The sequence below is a fragment of the Peromyscus eremicus genome, chromosome 2 (assembly GCF_949786415.1).
Source record: "Peromyscus eremicus chromosome 2, PerEre_H2_v1, whole genome shotgun sequence".
Lineage (NCBI taxonomy): Eukaryota > Metazoa > Chordata > Mammalia > Rodentia > Cricetidae > Peromyscus > Peromyscus eremicus.
This window is the reverse complement of record NC_081417.1, coordinates 2419084-2433452: the sequence shown is the minus strand read 5'-3', so window position 1 is coordinate 2433452 and position 14369 is coordinate 2419084. Positions and strand designations below refer to the sequence as shown.

At 37.5% G+C, this 14369-nt stretch overlaps 1 pseudogene; it reads left to right on the top strand.

Moving 5' to 3' along the window:
• Window positions 1-3852: 3852 nt before the first annotated feature.
• On the top strand, window positions 3853-4278 carry LOC131904437 (non-histone chromosomal protein HMG-17-like; annotated as a pseudogene).
• The last annotated feature ends 10091 nt before the right edge of the window (window positions 4279-14369 follow it).

Sequence of the window (14369 nt, the reverse complement as noted above, 5' to 3'; positions counted from 1 at the left end):
GAGGTCAATCTGTTGGGCCTTATACCTCATTGTGGAAAAATGTGCCTACCCAATTCCTACCTGATGCTCCTTCAGTCTCTGCTAAGCGATTATATCATCACTTGTCACCAGGTTTCTTTCTGCAACATGTTAAATTGCCCACCAAGAAAAGCTTGCTCTCTTTGCCTGTCCTTTGCCTTTAATTCCTCTCCTTGTCTGTAATTCTACCTTTTAAATCTTTTCTCTCTGCCACTTATGTCTGTTGCCAGGACCTGTACTACCCATGGTACTTTGATGCACAGCCCTGAGCCCTGCCCCACCAGCTGCTCCACCACCTTTCAGAGCTAAGCCCATTCCTCTCCTTCCAGTAGCCTGTGAACTAGCCCCAGAAATGTATTTCTGCCACTGTTGCTGCCATTGCTACTCATGCTGTTGGGTCAAGCCAGGTGGAGCATAGAGCTCCATCCTCACCACAGATGCTCACACCTGGGGGGCTCCCTCATTCACACCTGGCTTAACTGCTACTCTGTTTCTCTGAGCACCAATTTATTAACAATAAAACTTTCTTAAAAAACTTTTCTCAGTTTTTCTTTCACAAACTCTATTTCCTATGTGCAAATGGAAATGTATGATTGATATGGCCATCTATACTGCTTTCGGACTGACTTTTAAATACTTCATTTCATATGTTTCTTATCTGTTCTGTTTATTTTGGGGAAAAAATTCACATGAACATGTGGTCAGGTGTCATATTTGATATAAGCAGTCACCTGGTCAGGCAGTGACATCTTAAATAAGGGCAATCACGTGGTCAAGCTGCCATCTTAAGGTCAAAATGGACAGGTCATATGACCATCTTTACTCACCACCATCTTTACTAAGGGCACCAGGACTCAAGTTATGGGCCGGGTGCCTGGCACTGGAACTGTCTGGCTAGGATGGAGGTCTGGTTGTGGCCTGGTATTCATTTCTGTGGTGCCACTGGTGTGGGTGGGAAAGCCGTCCAAGTGGGGTGGAGGTTCAGTTGCGACCTGGCATTCATTTCTCCAGGGTTGCTAATGTGGATGGGGCCTGGAGATATATGAACTCCCCTCTGGGGCATCAGCAGAACTACATGCAGGTGGTATTGTTACATTAAGATTTTAAAGTTCAAATTTTAACATTAATATAATTCTGATACACTTTAGATCACAAGCTCAGGATTTTAAATTTTCCATGTTTACTCATTACCTGCTTTTTTATGATTTGGATTTCAGTAATGATTGATAATACTAATTTATCTAAAACTTTTATTTTTCCTCACTTGTCTATACCTACAGATGGTATTTTTTCTCTCTCTCCTGGTCTTGGGACTCCTGCTGTTCCCAATTACTAAGACCATGGGCCAAGAGGCTCCAAATAAATTCATACAATTTTAACTCTTTTCATAGAATTTTAACTCTTGTCTCTAGTCTATATATTTCAGCAGGCTGGCAGAAACATTGAAGCAGCAGTTGTTGACCACAGCCTTCAGTGCTTTTCCTGATACAGATGCCAGCAGAGACTCCTGTCTATATGATGTGGAGAAGTTCGGCCAAACGTAAGTGTTCCTTGCCTCTATGGCTAGGTCAGATGACCACATGCCTGGGTTCCCTCCTTACCTTTAATTATCCAGAGTTCTGACCACCTGTGCCCTGTTTCAGCTTGAAGCAGCTATGGAGAATATGTCATCCTGTGCTCCCTGTTCCTAGGACAGGTTAGAGGGTTTGATGGAAACTCTGACATAGGGGACAAATTGGCTATCTAATGCCCATTGACATATCAGGAAACTAGACCCAATGTTGTCAAATGATATTTATTAATTAAAATGGTTCTGCAATAAGATAAGATACTTGGCCTTCTTTATGCAGAACAAAAGAGGTATTATATAACCTTGAGAAACTATTATTTCTATATAAATCATTCTGGATGGAGTTTCTGGCATACCAAGAGGGTTCTTTCCTTTTTTTCAGAGGGTCATTTTATCAGAGTTGGGCTGCATCCTGACTCACAAGCCCCTTTTCTCCTGTTCCCATTTGGCCTTGGGATCTTTCCCCTGTCACTCTTCTTTGCCTTCTCAAGAGACAGCTTAAGAAACAATTATTTCTGCATAAGTCATTCAGGATTATAATCTGGCTGTACTCAGAGATCATCCCTCTCTGTCCTTGCTAACTTCATTAAGCTGTAACTAACTGGGAAACCTGTATATTCATATTTAAGTCATAGATATGCTCTCAAAGTTATAAATACATCTAACATATTTTGTTCAAACACCTGTAGAGATCTGAGAATATGACATTTAATATAATAGCTTTTTATGATAAAGAAACATGTCAGCCCCTGTCAACGTCCTGTATCTCCTCCAAAAAAATGGATGGCAACAGAAGAACTTCCACTCAGATGCTCATAGTAAGGCTGGCCATGTAGCAAAAAAGCTGAGATTTTGTCCAGCTTAGGAATAAATAGAACAGTGGAGGACTGATTGCCTCATATTACAAAGTCAAGGTATGTCAGTTTCCCCAAATTTCTACTCCATAAAAAAAATCTGTCAGATCTTCTGGGCCTATCAGCTGAACAAGTGCTGACTTTGGGGCTTCTTCCCCTGCAATGACCATGGAAAGACTTTGAATTGTTGCCTAGGTAGCTGGAAAGTTGTCTCACTTCTTCTCAAATTTATCTTTCTCAGATCTGATGATGTTTGATGACTAGAGTATCAGGTTAGCAGCCCCAATCTCAAGAATATATATATTCCCTAATTCTCCAATTACAGACAGATATGCCTCATTAATAGACTTCATGGCACAGGATAGACTGGTTTCAGACATAACTCCAGAGGTTCAAAGTTTTAATAATGATAAATGCAGCTTTGGTAAACATATAGAACATTGACTACAAAGATTCCTTAAGAGTCCTTAAATGGATTTTTAAATATTTGCTATGATGTAAATCCATTCCAGATACCAGAGGTGTCTTACAGATACCTCTAGACTACTGGAAAAAGTTTTGCTACTGCATCAATAAATCTGGTCTGATGAAAACTAACATTCTCCAGAGCCCATTTCTAACCACCTATTTTTTTAAGCACATTGTGCAGATTCATTGTTTCCACCTGACCTCTGGAGAAATAGAAGATTTCATGGGTTCTATATTTCTGATTTGGCATGCCATTTCACCCCTAAGCTCCTGAAACACTATTGCTGCAACCTGCCTCCTCAGCTCCTTCAAGGAATGTTCCTGAGATCTGCTGTGTATCAGAATAAACTTTTTGTCATAGATACAATCCAGAGAGAAACTGACAACTGTAGAAGTAACCAACTGTCTTATTAAATAAGAAACACAGATCCAATACAGAGATAAAAGCCAAGAGGTCAGAGCAATAGCTAAGAGCTAAAAACCTTACCCTTCACTATCGTGGTGGTCCTACCTCTCCAAAAAAGACCTACTTCCTGTGTGTCTGTCTTTATAAAGACTTTCTGTTCTGCCTTCTCATTGGTTGTAAACCCAACCACATGACCTCCTAGTCACTGCCTGTCTGTACAGACCTCCAGGTCTTCTATGGTTGGTATTGAGATTAAAGACATGTGTCTCCAATGCTGGCTGTATCCTTGAACACACAGAGATCTACCTAGCTCTGCCTACCAAGTGCTGGGATTAAAGGTGTGCACCACCACCACCCAGCTTTAGCTATGGCTTGCTAATAGCTCTGACCCCTGGGCAACTTTATTTATTAACATACAAATCACATTTCATTACAAATAAAATATCACTATATATAATCTCATGGCAGATGAGACTGATAAATGTATATGCCCAAATATATATTATTATATTATATAATATATAATCTCATGGCAGATGAGACTGATAACATATATACCCAAAAGAAAGGCTGAAGGGGATATTAAAGGAGATAAAGCCAAGGTGAAGGATGAGCCACAGAGATCTGCAAGGTTGTCTGCTAAACCTGCTCCTCCAAAGCCAGAGCACAAGCCTAAAAAGGCCCCTGCAAAGAAGGGAGAGAAGGTCCCCAGTGGAAGAAGGGGAAGGCCGATGCTGGGAAGGATGCAAATAATCCTGCAGAAAATGGAGGCGTCAAAACATAGCAGGCACAAAAAGCTGAAGGTGCTGGTGATGCCAAGTGAAATGTGTGCATTTTTGATAACTGTGTACTTCTGGTGACTGTACAGTTTGAAATACTGTTTTTTATCAAGTTTTATAAAAATGCAGAATTTTGTTTTACTTTTTTTTTAAGCTCTGTTGTTAGCACACAGAACACTTCATTGTTTTTTGGGGGGGAAGGAACATGTGTCACTAACAAATTAATATTTTAATTTATAAATATATATAATAATTTATAAATATATTAGTTAATAATTAATAATATATCTTATAAATTTTGATATAAAATTCATACCTTAAGAAAAGTTTAAAGAATCAAAATAAAATCAAAGAATTGAGATTAGTAACAATAGAATAGTCCCTTCATTTTTTTTGTTTTCTTCTGTCCCATATCAGAAGACGGCTCATTCTTCTGGCATGATACAGAGATTTTGCATTTTCCTTTTAACTACATGCTTGGATTTAAAGAAGGAAAGAGCCATTCTCCAATTCCAAAGCCAGCTTTAATTTTTAATTGAACTGGGTCTACCAAAAGACGATTTGTGTTAAGTGTCTTTAGAGAGGAGCAGAAACAAACATTTAGAAAGATTTATGAAATTTTATATGTGATCCACCAATAGGCCAATTTACTTTTTTTCTAGGGACTTTTTTTTTCTGGATGATTTGTCCTTTTTCCTCAGATGTCTCATTTGTCCAGTGTTCTTCAGATTCCTTAGCCTACATTCTCCTGAAATACAAAAACAAAACCTTTCCCCAAGTCTAACTTTGTGGAGGTTCCATTTTGGCAAGTTATATCTGATTAAATGAAAAGGCATGCATTACTGATGTAAGTTAGTTTAAATTGGATGATTATGCTAGTTGATGAAATATCACCTCTTCTAATTAAGAGATCTCTCTTGTTCAAATAGAATCTTTATCAATTTTGATGGTTTCCACAGCTTATCTTCTCCTATAGAAACAAAAGCAAAACCTCATCCCCAATGTAACACATACCCTGGTTTCTATTCTTAGGTCAGCACATCCTTAAAGTATATAGGTTGATTTAATTCTGTAGTTTTTTCTATTATCCAATGTCTCTCTGCAGCTGTTGTTCTTTTCTCATTAGCATTGAGAAAATTCAAAGTTAGTAGAGCATTATGTAATCTATTTCTGGGTGGTTTTGTTACTCCTTTCTGTTTATTTAGCATATCCTTTAGGGTTCTGTTTGATCTCTCAGTAACTGCTTGGCCTATAGGATTATGTGGTATACCTGTTGTATGCTTTATATTGTAATAAGCAAAAAAAAAAATCTGTTTCATTTTAACAGAGACATATGTTGGAATATTGTCAGTTTTAATTTGTGCATGTATAACCTTGATGGCCATAACTTCTAGTAAATGAGTGATTATAGAATCAGCTTTTTCAGTACTCAAAGCAGTTGCCCATTGAAATCCTGAATAAGTAGCAATGGTATGGTGTACATATTTCAGTTTTCCAAATTCTACACAGTGAAACACATTAATCTGCCAGATTTCACTCCTCTAAGTACCCTTTGGGTTACATCCTGCTGGTAATGGAGTCTGATTGTAAAAAGAACAAGTAGGACATTTTCTTGGCTTGTTGCTAGGTTATAGAAAAACCTTTTTTTTTTTAAACCTTTACTATTGGCATGATGATTTTTATGAAATTCTGAGGCCTCCAGCACATTTCCTATAAATAATTTATCAGTCTCATCATTACCTTGTGCTAGAAGGTCTGGCAGACTTGTATGGAATCAGGTGTGAGTTATATATAAGGGATGCTTCCTATTCCTGATTATATCTTGTAACTAAATAAATAGTGAAGTTAATTCTGACTCATCAGGGGGTACATTCCACAGTCTCAATATGTAATAACACTCTTTCAGCATACTGAGAGTCAGTAACTATGTTGAGAGGTTCTGAAAAATCCATTAATACCAACAGAATAGCATACAATTACAATTTTTGAACTGAATTGTAAGGACTTTGAACCATTTTATTTAAATTTTCTGATTTGTAATCTGCCTTTCCTTGTTTTTTTGCAAGCTCCAGTTATGGGTGTTTCCCGTATGATGTGAGGCAAAATTCAACCAGCTCTCCTTATAAGTTCAATTCTATCACTTTTGGGATATTTGCTGTTAATCTCTTCCAAAAAATTACTGCAAGCTCTTTGCCAAGGTTCACTTTCTGCCCATAATTTTTCAATATCCTCCTTAGTTAAAGGTATTACAATTTCTGCTCTCTATCCCTGCTAATTGATGAAGTTTCAATTTTCCTTTTAAGATAAAGTCAGAGATCTTTTTGACATAAGTTTTTAATTTTTTACTCTGTTTATTTGGTAAAAATATCCATTCCAATATAATATCTTTCCTCTGCATTAAAATTCCTGTAGGAGAATGCCTAGAGGGTAAAAATAACCAAAATGCAATCAAGCTTTGGATACACACAATCCACAAGTCCTTCCTCTACTTTCTTTTCTATCAAGGCCAATTCATTCTCAGATTCAGCTGATAATTCTCTTGGACTATTTAAGTCCTTATCACCTTCTAAGGTTTTGAACAAATTACTCAGTTCATCATTTTTTACCCCAGCAATATTTCATAGATGGTAAATGTCTCTGAATAATCTTTGAAAGTCATTAAGAGTCTGTAAATGATCTCTCCTAATTTGCACCTTTTGGGGTCTATTTTTTTGTAGACCTATTTTATATTCTCAATAATTAATAGAATCTCCTCTTTGTATCTTTTTAGGAGCAATTTGTAATTCCCAAAAACACAAAACTTTTTCTACTTCTGCAAACATTCTTTCTAAAGTATCTGCAGTTGAGTCAGCTAGTAAAATATCATCCATATAATAATAAATTTATAGATTTAGGAAATTTTTTTATGTATTAATTCCAATGGCTGTTATACAAAATATTGACACAGGATTGGGCTGTTCAATATGCGCTGTGGGAGTACCCTCCATTGATATCTCTTAACCGGTTGAAAATCATTATAAGTAGGCACTGTGAAGGCAAATCATTATCTGTATTTTTCTTGTAAGGGTATTGAAAAGAAATAGTTTTTTAAATTGATAACCATAAGAGACCATCCTTTAGGTAACAGAGCAGGCAAAGGAATTCCAGATTGTAGCCAATTGGTTGAATTACTTTGTTAATTTCTCTAAGGTCTGATACCATTCTCCATTTACCAGATTTTTTTAAATTTTATAATTTAATTTAATTTTACCTATCAGCCATGGATTCCCTTGTTCTCCCGCATCCCACTCCCTTCCCCACCTTCCCCCGAGTCCACCCCCCATTCCCATCTCCTCCAGGGCAAAGATTCCCCTGAAGATTGAGTTAAACTTGGTAGATTTAGTCCAGGCAGGTCCAGTCCCCTCCTCCCAGATTGAGCCAAGTGTCCCTGTATAAGCCCTAGGTTCCAAACAGCCAGCTCATGCACTGAGGACAGGTCCCGGTCCCACTGCCTGGATGCCTCCCAAACAGATCAAGCTAATCAACTGTCTCACTTATCCAGAGGGGGCTCCTCAGCTGTTGGTTCATAGTTCATATGTTTCCATTCATTTGGCTATTTGTCCTTGTGCTTTTTCCAACCTTGGTCTCAACAATTCTTGTTCATACAAACCCTCCTCTTTCTCACCAATTGGACTCCTGGATCTCCACCTGGGGCCTGGCCTTGGATCTCTGCATCCGGTTCCCTCAGTCATTGGATGAGGTTTCTAGCATGACAATTAGGGTGTTTGGCCATCTTATCACCAGAGTAGGTCAGTTCAGGTTGTCTCTCGACCATTGCCAGTAGGAAAATGCAAATCAAAACAACTCTGAGATACCACCTTACACATGTCAGAATGGCTAAGCTCAAAAACACTGAAGACAGCTTATGCTGGAGAGGATGTGGAGCTAGGGGAACTCTTCTCCACTGCTGGTGGGAATGCAAGCTTGTACAACCACTTTGGAAATCAATATGGTGCTTTCTTAGAAAACTGGGAATCAATCTCCCCCAAGACCCAGCTATACCACTCTTGGGCATATACCCAAAGAATGCCCAATCATACCATAGGGGCACATGCTCAGCTATGTTCATATCATCATTGTTTGTAATAGCCAGAACCTGGAAACAACCTAGATGCCCTTTAACATTAGGGGAGCAGGAGATCCCAGCTGATCAAGAACAAAGAGGGAAAACAAGGAATAAGAGACCATGATAAGTGAAGACCACATGAGAATAGAAAGAAGCAAAGTGCTAGAGAGGTCCACAGAAATCCACAAAGATACCTCCACAATGGACTACAGATTTCTTTTTAATAACAAATACAGAAGAATTCCAAGGGCTGGAATTCTTCAGTATGCTGAGCATTTAACTGCTCTTTTATCAGCTCTTCTATAGCCTGCAGTTTCTCTGTTGTTAAAGGCCATTACTGAACCCATACACACTTGTCTGTTAATCATTTTAAAGGTAGAGCTGTTGGTGTCTTTGTTTTGCCCTGTTCTTGTACAATCTGGATGACTGGTGGCCACTCGTTAGAATAATACTTTCTAATATTTCTCTCAGAAACGTGTTAGTTTATTACTTGTTTCTGAGGTTGGAAGAACGTTAATCTGAGTATTCTATTGTTGTAATAGATCGCAGCCCCATAAATTCATAGCTATGTTTGCCACATATGACTTTAATTTTCCTTTCTGTCCTTCTGGACATATACATTTGAGCCATCTTGCACTCCATTTCACTTGAGATAATGTTCCAATCCCTGAAAGTTGAACATTTTCCTCCTGAAGTGGCCAATTCGGATGTTAAAATTCTGGTGCAATTATTGTCACATGTGCATCTGTGTCTACTAAACCATCTGAGAAAATATCATTTATTCTTATTTTAAATTTTGGTCTTTGCTCATTTATAGAAGTTTGCCAAAAATTTGCTTTATGGTTTCTCCTGAATTTTTTATTCTCTCTTCCTGAGACATTCTACCACCCTGAGCAGCCTGGTTTATTCCAATAGGCATTTGGTTATGTAATTGCTCTGAGTAGGGGTTTCTTCTGTGATGTCCGGAAGGAACTGGATTTGTTGTAGTGGCCTGTATAAGGCCCCTTTGGGTTTTTGCCAAGGACAGAGGCAAAGGATTACCTTGTCTGTCCCTTGTTGATCTACATTCATTGGCTCAATGTTTACCCTTACCACACCTTCTGCATACTCCAGAAGGGGGGCATTCTGTTGCCGTTGTTCTTGGAATAAACATTCTTTCTAGGGACACTTTGTTTACATTCCCTTTTCAAATGACCTTATTTTTCACACCCAAAATTTCTGGCATTCCTCAAATCTTTTGAAATTGCTTCTCCTATCCCCATATCATCCTGGTCATGAGACTCAACATTAATTGTATCCCTGATCCAGTCCTCCAAAGGTGCAGATCTTGCTTTTAATGGCCTGATTATTCTTTTGCACACTCCATTCACGTTCTCAAAAGCCAAAGATTCAATTATTATCTGTCTTCCTTCTGAATCCTGTACCATTCTATTTACTGCTGAAGACAGCCTTTGTAAGAAATCCATGAAGGCTTCTTTCAGGCCCTATATAACTTTCATGAATGATTCAATTTTCTTTCCTGCTTCCTCAATTCTGTCCCATGCATTCATGGCTGCCATGCAGCATAGAATTAAGGTTGGGTTATCATATAAATATTGTCTTTGTATTTCAGCATATTGGCTTTCTCCAAGAAGCTGATCCTGGGAAATTTCCACACCTCTAGTTCTGCATTGATTTTCTATTGTCTTAGCCTCATCTCTATACCATGTGCACCACTGCAATTGTGCTCTGGGTTCCAAGACAACCATTACTAATTCTTTCCAGTCCTGAAGAATAATCCTATTACAAGTTGACCACAAGTTTAACATTTGCTTTACAAATGGAGAATGCATTCCATAGGATACTATAGCTTCCTTAAGTCTCCTCAAATCTAACATTTCAACTGGAGTCCAATTAGTTTGTACATGCCCTTTATCAGGTAGTTGCTGTATGGCTACTGTATAAATTAAGTTTGATTGTTTGAAAACAAGCTGTCTCTCTGTAACCTTATAATTCAATCTTGAAATAATTTCACCCTTAAATTCTTCTGTCTGAGTCTGAATTTCTCTATAATTTATTTTAACAGATTTTTCTAATGCTTTTTTTCTTGGTACTTAAATTGACCATCTTTTTAATAGTAAAATAAAGAAAAGATAATTCAACAAATAATATGCATAATTGATATTACATATATCCCATCAACATTAATCCTCTCATGCAATTGTTCCATTTTCAGACTGCCTATTGTGTTATCAAACAAAGACCAATTTCCTTCTCTTCCATTGTAAAGATATTTCATGTTTTTTTTAAAATATGGGATAATTTTTCTCTTTTAACTAATTTCTCCCTTTAGGATATCTGGCATCTTAATTGACTTATGAAGTCTGTGTATAACAGTAGAAATCCAAGGGAATTTCAAAACAGCTATCTAATGTGATTGCAGTCATAGATGGGAAGAGAGAGAGAGAGAGAGAGAGAGAGAGAGAGAGAGAGAGAGAGCCTGCTACCTACCAGGAGAAGAGAAAAAACCTAAAAGTCCAGCCATGTGCTTGAGCTTGAGCCATTTCAGGCCTGAGCCAGGGGTCTGTAAAGCCACAAGTGGTCTAGCCACTAGTAGCTCCTTCCCTTTTAAGCTCTGGTCACATGAGTTGATGATCTGGCCACAAGTAGCTCCAGCTGTGTGTAGCCAGACTGCTTGTAGCTACAGTCAAGTGCAGCTCTGGCTGCGAGTAGCCAGATTGCTTGTAGCTCCAGTCAGACCTGGGGCCTGCAAACTCTGGCTAAGCTGGGGCCTATAACCCCTGGCCTGTATGTCTCCAATAATTTTTCAATGAATTCTTGCCACATGGTTGACAAATGCAGAAGGATTTCTAAACAGTCTTATTAAATAAGAAACACAGAGCGAAATACAGGTGTAATAACCAAAGAGATCAGAGAAGTAGTGAATAGCCATGACTAGCCTTAGCTTACCACTATGCCATAGCTTCCCTAGAGAGAGAGAGAGAGTTTCTTCCTGTCTAACTTGTGCTTTTATTGCCTTCCTGTTCTGCTTTCTCATTGGCTCTAAGGGCAGCCACATCACTTCCTCATCACTGCCTGTCTATACAGACCTCCAGGTCTCTGTGGTTGGTACTGGGATTAAACCACACAAACCATGGTGTGTCACAATGCTTGGCTGTGTCCTTGACCACACAGAGACTCTGCCTCCATGTGATCAAATTAAGGGCGTGTGCTACTACTGCCTGACTTCTGTTTATGGCTCACTATGACCTTTGATGTCCAGGCAAACTTTATTTTTTAACATACAAATAAAATATCACATTTCAGCACAAATAAAATATCACCACAGTACTCCATTTTTAATTGGATTATGAGGCATATCGACATCTAGTTCTCTTGAGTTCTTTATATATTTTGGAGATCAGCCCTCTGTCAGATGTGGAGTTGGTGAAAATGTTTTCCCATTCTGTAAGCTGCTATTTTGTTTTATTGACTATGTCCTTTGCCTTACAGAAGTTTTTTCTGTTTCAGGAGGTCCTATTTATTAATTATCCATTTCAGTGACTGTGTTACTGGTGTTATATTAAGGAAGTAGTCTCCTGTGCCAATGCTTTCAAGGCTATTTCTCACTTTCTCTTCTATCAGGTTCAGTGTAAGTAGATTTATTTTGAGGTCTTTGATTCACCTGGACTTGAGTTTTGTGCTGGGTGATGGATAAGTATCTATTTGCGTTCTTCTATGTGCCAATATCCAGTTATTCCAAGACAACTTTTTTGAAGATGCTTTCCCCCACATTGTATAATTTTATCTTCTTTGTTGAAGATCAGGTGTTCATAGGTGTGTGGATTTATGTCAGGTTCTTTGATTTGATTCCATTGATCCACTTGTCTCTTTTTTATGCCAAAACCAGAAGTTCTTTTATTGTGGAGAATTATTTTAGCTACCCTGAGTTTTTTGTTTTTCCGTATGAAATTGTGTATTTTTTTGAGGTATGTGAAGAATAATGTTGGGGTTTTGATGGGGGCTACACTGAATGTGTAGATTGTTTTGGTAAGATTGCCATTTTCACTATGTTAATCCTACCTATCTATGAGTATGTGAGATCTTTATATTTTCTGATACCTTCTTCAATTTCTTTCTTCAAAGTCTTGAAGTTCTTGTGACATGAGTCTTTCACTTGTTTGGTTAGAGTTACCCCAAAATATTTATATTATTTGTGGCTATTGTAAAGTGTGTTGTTTCTCTGATTTTTTTCTCAGGCTATTTATTGTTTGTATATAGGAGGGCTACTGATTTTTCTGTTAGTCTTGTATGCCTCAACATTACCAGAGTTTCTTTTTTTTTTTATCAGCTGTAGTAGTTCTATAGTAGAATTTTTTTTTGGGGGGGGTCACTTATTTATACTATCCTATCATCTGCAAATAGTGATAGTTTGACTTCTTCATTTTCAGTTTGTATCACCTTGATCTCCTTTGGTTATCTTATTGCTCTAGCTGAAGCTTTGAGTACTATGTTGAATAGATATGGAGAGAGGGGATGGCCTTGTTCTGTTCCTGATATTGGTGGAACCCCTTTTGAGTTTCTCTCCAGTTAATTTTATGTTGGCTATTGGCCTGCTGTATATTGCTTTTATTGTTTAGGTATGTTCCTTGAATACATGATATCTGCAAGACCTTTATCAGGAAGGTGAGTTGGATTTTGTCAAAGGCATTTTCAGCATCTAATGAGGTGATCATGTTTTCTTTTTTTTTTTTCAGTTTGTTTATAAGGTGGATTACATTGACAGATTTTCATTTGTTAACCATCCCTGTATCTCTGGCATGAAGCCCACTTGGTCATGGTGGATGTCTTGTTTGTTCTTTGATTTGATTTGCCAGTATTTTATTGAGTATTTTGGCAGCAATGTTCACAAAGGAGATTGGTCTGTAAATCTATTTCTTTTTTTATCTTTATTTGGTTTGGTATCAGGGTAACTGTAGCCTTATATAAAAAGTAGTTGGCAATGTTCTTTCTGCTTCTGTTACATGGAACAATTTGAGTATTATTGATATTAACTCCTGCATTGAATCTACTTGGCCCTGGGCTTTTTTTTTTTTTTTTTTTTTTTTTGGTTAGGAGAGTTTTATTGACTGCTTCTATTCCCTTAGGTTTAATAAGTCTATTTATATATTTTAACTGGTCTTGATTCAATTTTATCATGTGGTATCTATCAAGAAAATTGTCCATTATCCATTTTATATTTTCTGGTTTTGTAAAGTACAGGTTTTTGAAGTATGACCTGATGAATCTCTGGATTTCATCAGCATCTGTTGTTTTATTCCCTTTTCATTTCTGATTTTATTTGGTAATTTTCTCTCTGTGCTTTTTGATTAGTTTGGATAAGAGTTTGCCTAATCTTACTGGTTTTCTCAAAGAACCAACTCTCTGTTTCATTGATTCTTTGTATTGTTCTTTTTGTTTCTATTTTATTGATTTTAGCCCTGAGTAAAACTTCCTTTTTGCTTAGACAGAAAAATAAATAAATAAATAGATAAATAGATAGATAGATATTATAACTATAATTCTTGCTTGATGACTGTTTTGTTATATGTAATTTTACTATGTTAAAGTTAAAAACCTTCATTTTTGTTCAGACAGAAAATATAAAATGCTGTGGGATAATGCTTTTATGCATTGGTTTAATAATATGCTGATTGGCCAGTAGCCAGGCAGGAAGTACAGGCAGTGTGAGCAGACTAAAGAAATGCTAGGAAGAGGAAGAGCCATGACAGGAGTCTCCAGCCAGACACAGAGGAGGCAAGATGACAAGGCAAAACTGAGAACTGGTACCAAGCCACATGGCTAAACACAGATAAGTATTATGGGTTAAATTAAATGTAAGAGCTAGTCAGTAATAAACCTGAGCTAATGGCCAAACAGTTATAATTAATATAAGCTTCTGAGTGATTATTTTATAAGTGGATGTAGGACCACCAGGCCAGAAAAATGTGAAACCTCATGGGATCAGGCAGGATGGAGAAAACTTACAACTACATTTGGTGACCAATGTGTTGGCTCAAGTTTCTACCTGAAACCTGACAGAACTTAATAAGAGATTATAAAATGGAGCCTAAAACAGGTTCCTGCTTCATGTCTTATGCAGGCTGTGAGACACAGCAGCATTCGTGCTTGAGCACAGCATGGCAGATTC